The sequence below is a fragment of the Hipposideros armiger genome, unplaced genomic scaffold (genome assembly GCF_001890085.2).
Source record: "Hipposideros armiger isolate ML-2016 unplaced genomic scaffold, ASM189008v1 scaffold_69, whole genome shotgun sequence".
NCBI lineage: Eukaryota > Metazoa > Chordata > Mammalia > Chiroptera > Hipposideridae > Hipposideros > Hipposideros armiger.
The window spans coordinates 1,264,298-1,274,441 of record NW_017731419.1 but is presented as its reverse complement, the minus strand read 5'-3'; positions in this window follow the sequence as shown (position 1 = coordinate 1,274,441).

The following is a 10,144-nucleotide window of genomic DNA, read 5'->3' as shown; positions in this document are numbered from 1 at the left end:
AAAAGGGCTATGACTCGGACTGGGAAGTAGACTGTATTTGGAGGCCCTGAGAATCTAGGAAGGGTTGTGAGTCTGGGGAGACCAGGCCAGAGCTCGGAGAGATGATTGGCATATTGCCCCCATCAACACAGTGCGTGCGCGTCTGAAGTGCGTGTGTAGCGGTGGGTCAAGGGGAAGGCTTGGAACTGCGAGTTCCTCTAGCAGTTTGTCTGTAGCAGTGAAAATAGTTGTGACCTCCTTGACCGAGTCCTGTACTCTGTGAAGAGTTCACATGCACGATAAAGATCATAACGCTAGCTGACATTTATTGAGCACCATTACAGTCCTCGTTTTTATACATGTTCATGATCTCAGTTAAGCACCTGTGGTGTAGATTGCAAACACAGCCCCACCCTTTGCGCATAAATCTGTAGCGCCCTCTCGCGCTGGTTTCGGGTTTGGCCATGAGACTTAACTGGCCAACAGACGGAGGAGGACGTAATGGTATGCCCCACGAATGTCATCATTGTATCACCTCCTAAGCACTCTTTTTTTTTGGGGGGGGGCAGTGTGTTTTTTCAGGACCCATCAGCTCCAAGTCAAGTAGTTGTTTCAATCTAGTTGTGGCGGCGTGGGGATTGAACCAGCAACCCTGGTGTTACGAGCACTGCGCTCTAACCAACTGAGCTAACCGGCTGCCCCTAAGCACTGTTGAGAGCATCCTGGGTACCTCTTTTATTGACAGTGGTCTGCTTCGTGGCCTCTGAAAAGAGGGTCAAGAGCTGGATAGGAAGTTGGGAACAAAATAAATGAGGCGAACAAATGTTTCCCCCGGGTTTCTGTTTAGCTAACTGATATCATTGAACTTGGTACATGCACCTCTCCATTCCTACTGTCCCCCCACAAAGCCTCCAGTTTCCTCTGTTTCCTGGAGGTGAAATTGTTAAATGCTGTTGGGAGTGCACGCAGCTCCCCCTGGTAACCAGTGGCACTGCCTGTCCCCAGCTTACCCCTAAGAGTGTTTTCACAGGGCTCCTGAGTTCAAAGCCTTTACTATTTCCAGTGCCCTCCAGGGGCTGGGTCAGAGGGTGAGGAGTGGATCCCTGTGGTTTAAAATTCTGTACCTGAAGCTACTTGTCATGTAACATAGGAGGCAATTTAATCTCCAAATGCAGCAGATTAATGACCTCCTTTAAAAACCAGATGTGCAAACACAGCAGCTCTATAGCAAGTCACAGGGGGAAACCAGAGGTGGGAAAGGCTCAGAAGCCTGAATGTGGGTCCCAGTTTTGTGTTTTATCAGCTGCATGACCCTGTGCAGGTCACTTAACCTCTGAGCCTCAATGTACCTCTCTATAAAGTGGGTAAAATTACCCACCTTATGGTGGGGGTGACAATTAAATAAGGTGATGTGAACACGGGAACTGGCGTATGGAGAAAGCTCAGGAAAGGTGAGTCCTCTCTTCTTTGTAACGAGGGAAGATAACGGTTGCCTTGTATTTGAATCCTTATAAATTCTCATAGTTTGGGATCTTTCTCAAATAGTTTATTTTTAACAGCAAAGTTCTGTGTGAGGACGATACATTAGCCTGAAAACAGCTCTATCAGCGCTAGTTAGAGATGCTTATAGAGGTCATATAAGAGAACCCTGGAGACGCCTCAGGAAGTGAAGGTGCAGTTCCTGTTGGCCCAGGTCAAGGCTCAGCCCAAGGGCTCACTGTCCAGCCAGCGTTTCTTCACTGTGGTCCACGGCACCCTAGAATTCCTCAGCGGCCAGCCAGAGAAGGTGCCATGGAACGGGGGCATCACCTCCATCCTCGCCACCCTCCCATTTGATCAGAAACCACCTCCACGTTGTGTTTGTCATATTGGAGCAGCATGTAAAATAATGATTAAACAATAACTGTGCTGCAAAATCAAAGAAGCTTGAAGACCATTGATCGGGGTGTTGGAAGGTGGGGAGAGGAGGGGCGTGGCCCCACTGGAAGGATATTATGCCAAGGCGTGAGTTAGACTAAGTGGAGGCATGGCAGGTGTCACGGATTGAAAAAGGTGTGTTGAAGTCTTAACCCCAGTGCATCCACATGTCATCTTATTTGGAAATAGCGTCTTTACGGAGGTAAAGTTAAAGTTAAAATGATGTCATTAGAGTGGGCCCTAATCCAATGTAACTAGTGCCCTTCCAAGAAAGGGAAGTCAACATGGAGACAGGCACGTGCAGAGGGAGGACAATGTGAAGAGACCCAGGAAGCAGAGACTGGGGTGATGCAGCTGCGAGCCAGGGGATTTCAGCCACCCCCAGAACCTGGAAGAGGCAGGGAGGGTTCTCCCCAGAGTCTCAGAGAGCAGGGTCTTGCTCATGCCTTGATCTCAGACTTCCGGCCTCCAGAACTATGACAGGATAAACTCCTATTGTTTAAGTCTCCCAGTCTGTGGTTCTTGGTGGCCTCCGCCCTGAAACACCAGGTGAGGTGTGATCCCAGAGTTGGGAGGGCTTCATTGTGTGGGGCAGGTGAGGGTGGGTTCGGGCAGAGGGCTTATATAGGAGGGCACAACTGAATCTGGTCCTCCCTCTATCAGCGAGGAGGATGCTGACAGAGGGAGAAGGGTGACCTGTTTGGCAGGTATTGCAACAGCTGATTGGATGACGAGGGCTCGTGGTCTGCAGTTGGCTTGCTGGGTGTGGCCGCCTCAGAAGATTGGTGGCATGAGGACCTGGTGATGAGGGAAGGGGACAGGTGACTGCTGGGAGCTGGGCTGAGTGGCTGGTGAACAAGGTGGCATCTCCTGAGATCATAAACACAAGAAGAGGGGTGGAGTAAGGACTGGGGACGAGAGAGGACTGGGAACATTTGATGAGCTGTCCAGGAGGCAGCTGGACAGAAATAACCAGACAGAACAGCGCTTCCCACGGCCGGCTCCCTCTCCACCTTCAGCACTCAGATCAAACTCTCCTCCTCAGAGAAGCCTTTCCATACCACCTGCTCTCCGTCTAGAATAGTCACCTCCAAGATACTCTCTGACCCATTACCCTGTCCATTCTCACAGCATTTACATCATCTTGCTCATTTATTTGTTTTTAATGTGTCTGTCCTAGTGTGACTAGTCTGTAAGTCTCATGTTTGCTGGCAGATGTCTGTTGCCCAGAACTGCGTCTGTGCATGGTCGGGGCTTGATGAAGACTTGCTAAATGAAAGAAAGAATAAGTGAAGCAGCTCAGGAGAAGGCCTAGTGCTGCTGGCTGGGTTCTCTGTGAGCAGACGCTGAGATGGAGTTTGGGGTACAAGATGCTTGGTGGGGATCACACCTATGAACGGAAGTGGGAGGAAGCAGGTCTGGGCAGATGTGAACAGCAATGCCAGCCTGACGCAGCTCCGACCAACACCTCAGCTCGAGAAGGTCCCTGCTCACTAGAGTCGTCCCTTCTTGGGCTGAAATGGTGGGTTCTTTAAATCCACATGTGGTTCAGTCACTGGTCACAGCCTGCCCAGGGAAGAGCAGACCCTGAAGGAACTGTCTGCTGCCCACTTTTCCCATGGCTGAAGGCAGCGTGTCTCTATGTGCACAGACCTGGGCTAGACACACAGGTTCATAGTATCATGGCAGCTGGTGGTGGTGGTGTTGAAACCAGGGCAGTCAGCAAATGATGAACACCAAACAGTCTGTGCTCTGTGCCACAGGGAACGTGTAGGTCAGGTACAGAGGGAAAGAGAAGGGTGTGGCTTCTGCCAACTGGGAGGAATCAGGGAGGCTCTACGGAGGCGGAGGCGAGGGATATAGCTCTGGGGAGCTGGAGTGGAGGGCATTTTCAAGATGAAAGGCAGCCGTAAACTGGGAGCTTCTGGAAGTTTGTGAGAAGGAATGGGCAAAGTTTAGCAGCAGGTATATTTGTGAAGAGGTAGCAGGAATGCTTCTAGAAAGGTGGGTGGAAGCCAACACACAGTGAGGGGTGAGGGGTGAAGAAGAAAAGCACTTACCAGCAACAGAAGATGCCTGTGCTTTCTGTTTTAAGACCCAGCACCTCAGCAGGGAACCAAGTTCATGTGGGAGCTGCTTAGGAAACAGAGCAGGTCAGCCAGGCAGGTGTGCAGATGGGAGGCTGGGCCCCTGTAGAAAGCTGCTTTATGCAACCGCTTCAGAATGAAAGCTCCCTTGAAAGAAAAGAGAAATTCAAGGAATGCTGGCAATAGGGCATCTCTTTAGAAACTGCTGGGAAGGACAGAAAAAAAAAAAAGATCACAAGTAACCGGAACAATGACAGAAAAATGGGTTTTCTACCACAGTCCCCCAGAGGCATAGAGGTGCTTTCATCTCCCAAAGAAACCCCTTTGACTGTCACTGTCATCCTCCAGTGTGGGAGATGAGAGATGCTAACACATTTTATCCCTTAAATTAGAAAGAGCGGCAGCAAAGGCCCTGGGGTGGAGATACCTGCCAACCTAGAGATCAAGTGGCCATGCTAATGCCTTCTCTTCCCACTGGGCCCGCCTCTGCTGGCAGAGGGTTCATGCCAGGTGGCATTCCAGGTCCCAAAGGGGCTTCTGCCCACCCAGAACCCCTGGCTATGCCTGCCCACCACCACCATCACCACCACCACCACCACAGCAACACGCTATGTCAAGGCCAGCATTCTGGTGCTTCTGTGAACTGTTGAATTCTTAATGCCAGGTATGAAGTAAATGCTTGTATCATACTTGTTGAATGAAAATGAGGAAGAGAAGCATGAAGGAAGAGAAAGAAGGAAGGGAGGGAGAGAGGGAGAAAGGAAGGGTTTAACCCATCCCTAACATCATCCAGTGAGGAGTGTCCCAAATCTGGCCATTTTATATTCCTGGTTTCTCCCTTTGTCCCTACCTTTGTAGAAACAATTCCTTCCTTTCCTTCTTTTAAACCTTACTGGTACTTGAAGTTGGGGTTTTACAAGATGGTTCCCAGTGACTCTGGTGTCCGCTGCTCACGTCAGCCATGCCCCCTGCTGTGTCTCCGTGTCCAGTATACAGTCAGTGCCAAATGCATGTTTGAGAATGAATGGAGCGAGTGAAGGCCGAAAAAAGATTTAACCAGAAAGCCGGTGACGCTGTCCTGCAGGAAAGAAGCCAGTGAAAGCTTCGCTGTTGGCTTTGAGGAGGCCGACGGTGAGCAATGAGACATGAGCCTCCCGAATACACCTGGAAACTCTCTGTTGTGTTTTCTGCCATGATGGATGCTGCCTAGGGTGCTGAGTTGCATTAGACATTATCTCGTGCTCTGACGCCTACGACAGAGTAAGACAGTGAGCCTCACGTACACGTGTGCGTGCACACACGTGCACAAACACACACACACACACACATTTATACTGGGAGCGGTGAAAACCATAAAGTTTTTTCCTCATCAGGTCCTTGGTTATGGGACCCACAGAATCATGCGTTATGGCCCCCAAAAGACAAGTTAATTGACATTTGTGGTCAGCAGACTGGCTGCCCTCCTCTTAACACTGTTCCCCCCCCCCACATTGTCCTATGGTATTAATGTCTGTGTGTGCCTGTGTGTGTGTAATGACTGAGGTGACACATATGGTTTCATCCTTTCTATCCTTAAGGAAACAACTCCCCTCCAGCTGCCTGTAGGAGCTGCCATTTTACCACCTGCCCTACCCTGACTCCTTGTCCAGAGGTGTTCGGCCCAAGGCAGGACACCTGAACCAGGCTACAATGATCTGGGCCCGGGATTAAAGACTTGGATCAGGGAGCACTCAGGCGGTATGTCTTGGTGGCAGAAGATAAGATATAAACCTTGGAAGATTTGGGGAGTGATAGTTCCATCCAGGTGTGTCAACTGAGTTAAGTGGGCACCACGAGGTGACGATGAAGCAAGGACCCACAGGACAGAAAGACCAGCAAGGACTAAGCCCCCAACCAGAGTGAAACCGTGGAGCAGCAACGGCGTCTGTGGCCAGGGAAGAGCTACGGGGAATGTGCTGGCAATCCCAGCATGGAGGCATGCTAGGGGATCAGAGCAGTGCCCGAGGTCCCGATTCTTTGCTTCTTCTCCCTGACTTCACGCCTAGCCTAACGCTTACCCAGCTGCTCACCCCAACCCCCATGAACTGGTCTCCATGCCCAGTGGCCACTGAAGCCCTGACTCAAATGACCGTGAACTCAAAGCTCTACCACCTGCCTGTCTCCAGCCACCACTGCCATCACCTCAGAAGCCCCTCAGTTGTGCGCTTCCCACGGGCCCCTAGATCCCTACATCAGCCCAGGTCAAGTCCCTGGGATCAGACCCACTGGCCCAGACACCTGGGCCCACCTGTATGCCCCCTCCCTGAAGGATCCAGATGCATCTCACCCCAGCCCCAGCTCCAAGGTGAGCAACCATGCCTAAATCAAGCCTTCGGAGCCACCTCCAAGGACTCACCCAGGTCCCTGCCCAGCCCCAGCTCTGCGCCATCTCCCCCACCCGCACCCTGCACTGAGTTCTGCACATTGTTCTCCCACTGCCCCAGGCCAGCCGTAACTGAGAGGTGAGTCACAGCCACCAGTAGGTGGCTGACAGTGCCTGCCTGGTGGCTCAGGTGTTTAGCTCTGCCCATGTGCCCAGCCTGGCATGCCTAAGGCCACCAGAGTGTGCCAGGTGGGAGACAGCTGTGATTGGGAGGCGGGTGGGTGTGGTGAGATGATGCAGAGATATCTGTGGAAATGCTCTGCTTCTGTGGCTCCATTTCTATTACCAGCGTCACCATAAAGTAATAATTAAAGCGATATATAATAATGATAATGACAACAGTAAGAGTGGCTCCCATGGAGTGCCTCTATGTGCCAGGCACAGTGCAAGGGCTTTGCATGCCTTATCTCTCTTTGCTTTCAACAGTGGGGAGCTAGGTACGATGGTGCCCATTTTATAGGTGAACAAGTTGAGATGCACAGATGCGTTGAGATTTGGGAGGGCACCAGTGCTTCTCAGACCCACACTCCTTCTCAGGCTGTGAGTCCCCCAAGGAGTCACCAGAACAACATGGCGGTCATTTGAGGAGGAAAATAATTTCTAGTCTTTCGAAGTGAAAAAGAAAGGTTGATGAAGTTCCCACTGGTCACGTTACTCTGGTATTCAGAACCTGACTGGAGGATCTTGGCCTTTGTATGCGTTTAGGTTTTAATCTTTACACCATGCGGATTTTGAGCTCATCATGCAGTAATTTTCTTTTTTAATTTGCCCCCAAAGGGAAGAATATGAAAGTTACTGGTCTGGTCCTCAGGGACCTTGCAAAATTCCAAAGTCATGGAACCGCCTGGACTCAGGCAGTCACGGTTCCCACCGCACCTCTTCCAATCATTCATTTAATGGATCTTCCCAGTGAATTTCCCAAGCATTTCCCGAATCTCATGGGCGAGGAAGTTGCAATCCTGAGAGAGGAGGAGGGCTGTGAAGCTGGGAAGCAGCAGATCTAAAGCCTGGACTGATTTTCTAACTCCAGACCGAATCCTCGGGTTCCCACTGTAATCTTCTCCACTCTCAGGCCTTTCCTGTCTGCTTCAGGTTCCTGGGTCCCTGCTGTTCCTTCACTTGCCCCCATTAAAGGTATCTGATGTCAGTCATTTACGTCTTAGTGCGAGTAAGTGTCAGTCAATATGCTCTCTCTCCAAAAGCAATTGTCCTTCATTTTGCCTTGGATGGTAGAGACAGTCCTCTGCAGAAGGTCTGTCTGGAATCAGGAACAGGCGGTGCCAGCTCAGAATACAGCCTTGCAAATGAAGGGGACCTGCTTTGCAGCCCACACATGGTGTTTACCAGCTTGCTTTCTCTCATCCTGGAAGGAGTGCTGGAAACACGGATGCATGAAGGGAAGCTTCCCTTCTACACTCCCGAGGCGCCTTGCGGGGTGAGCCGTGGGGTGACTACGTCCAGAGCCGTATCACCCCATTCCTGCACTACTGGCCCACAGCTGGTCCTGGCCCCATTGGGATGACTTGGACCTTTCCTGGAGAATGGCTGCATAGTCTTGAGTCTATCTTCTCCACCCTTCAGCCACACGGCTCAGCTTCCGCAGCCCCATAACTTGGCCTTTTCCTTGGTCTTTGGCAGACAGTCATTCTGTTTTCCTGCATGTCTAAAAACTGAGACGCGAGCATGTCCCATCCATACTTGTTACCCAAATAGGGACATCTTTTCCTGTGCTCACTAAATTGTTTACACCCCTCTTCCTTCCTTAAATTTTTTTTTTGTTTTTTTTTGAATTTTTAATGAGTTTATTTGAGCCAAATTGACAACATATGCTGGGGAGCAAGAACTCAGATGCTCCTGAGAATAACAGTTTTTTAGCTTTTTCATGCATTAAGCAGGGGACATAAGGAAAATTAAAGAAAACAAAGCAGGGATTAAATTACAGGATAGTTAACAAGATTATGTGCTCCTTGAGGGTTAATACCCCCTTCGAAGGGTATTGCTACTGGCATTTCAAAGGTGTGCTAACCTAGATGCTCAAGAACAACGGACAAGGCTGGCTTAAAACCATTTGCTAAAGAAAGTATAGGCCTATTCCTTCCTTAAAATTTGATCCTTGCTGTTTGATCCATTATGTATAGCACATATTCCATTTGAGGGGAAAGAATTGCCCTGCCCCTGGGCCTCCCGCCATCTTAGGCACCCAACACTCTAGATGCTGGAGGGCGAAAACGACGAGCCGTGAGCGACTTGGATGAGCAGAACCAACTTCCCCTCATGTTCATTGCCACTGTTATTATTGTTATTGTTACCAACCATTGCTCATTCGCCAATTTCACATTGACTGTTGCATTTGGTAGCATTTTGAACAACTTGGTGAAGTGGGCAAGGCAGGTCTTTCTGGGGGCCCATTGAACAGATGGAAAAGGCGAAGCATTGAGAAGTGAGGTGACTTGTGTGGGGTGGCCCAGCTGACTTGTGATTGGTACCGGACTAGAACCCAGGTTCTGTGACTTTAGGACCTGTGCTTCGTCTCAGCATCACAGTGCCTCTCTGAGAATGGGGACGGGCGGGGGGGGGGGAGCGACGCGTTGCTGTTTTGGAGGCCTTGACTTAATTCAATGTGCACCTCTGCTTCTCTGTCTTTCTCACCTCCCCAACAGCCGAGCAGCTGACACTTGGAAGGGTTCATCTTACTCCCGGCCCCGGTTTCCAGGCAGGTGTCATGCTGAGTTGCCGACTGAGGCTCAGTGAGGAGAAGTAGATAGAAATCAGCCATGTGCCTGGGGTACACGTGCTAAATTCCACCTGGCTTGCTCTGGGGCACCTTGGAGAAGAAGGAAGAATTTCCCAAGGCCAACCTTCACCTGTGCACATCACATAGCTTCTTGTGGCTTCGTCATGGCCACACTTCCTCCAGCTACAACTGTGCTGAGGCTGCTGGAATGAAACAGAAAACCCTCAGACTTGACTTTAGAATAACAGACATCACCTACTCCAGGAAGCCTTTCTTGCTTTCTTGGGTGGCTAAGAAGCATCTCTCCACTGGGAATCCCCCAAGGTTTGGTCAAGCGCTTGTCACAGGACTCCTCCTGTGTCCACCCCTCCCTGGGCTGTGAGTTCACAGTGGAGGGCTGGGTGACTTCTCCCTGTTCAGGTCTGGCTTGCTGCCTGCCACGTTATACACTCAGTCCGTGTTTCAACCCAAACTGCCAGTCAGTGACAGAGAGGAGACCACTTAGAAAAAAAACGCAGGAAAGAGGACGAGGACAAGGTGAGACACGCAAAGCTGAATGAATGGCTCAGAAATGGAAGGCAGTGCCAGGCCCCTGCTCCCCGCTGGGCTATGGGGAACCAGATAAACCAGGCGAACCAGAAACCATCAGGAAACATGCTGCAAACTATTTAACAACAATGGCTTTACATGGAGTTACACAGACAACCCCAGTTTCCCCTTAGTTTCTCCCACTTTCCCCACTAATAGTATCTACATTTAATTTTTTTCTTCTCTTGTACTAAGATATTCTTAAGAAGATGTACATCCGCATGATAACCAGGTGATAATCAGCATGGTATTCACTATCTTGAACCTCAATTTCCTAAACTATATAGAGGGAACTACAACAGTCCTTCCCTCATAGACTTGTAAAAATTAAATGTGTGTGTGTGGCGGGGTAGCTTTTTAAGGCTTCAAATCTCTTGCTATTTTCTAACTTTACATCCTCCTTCATTCTTTGGAGGG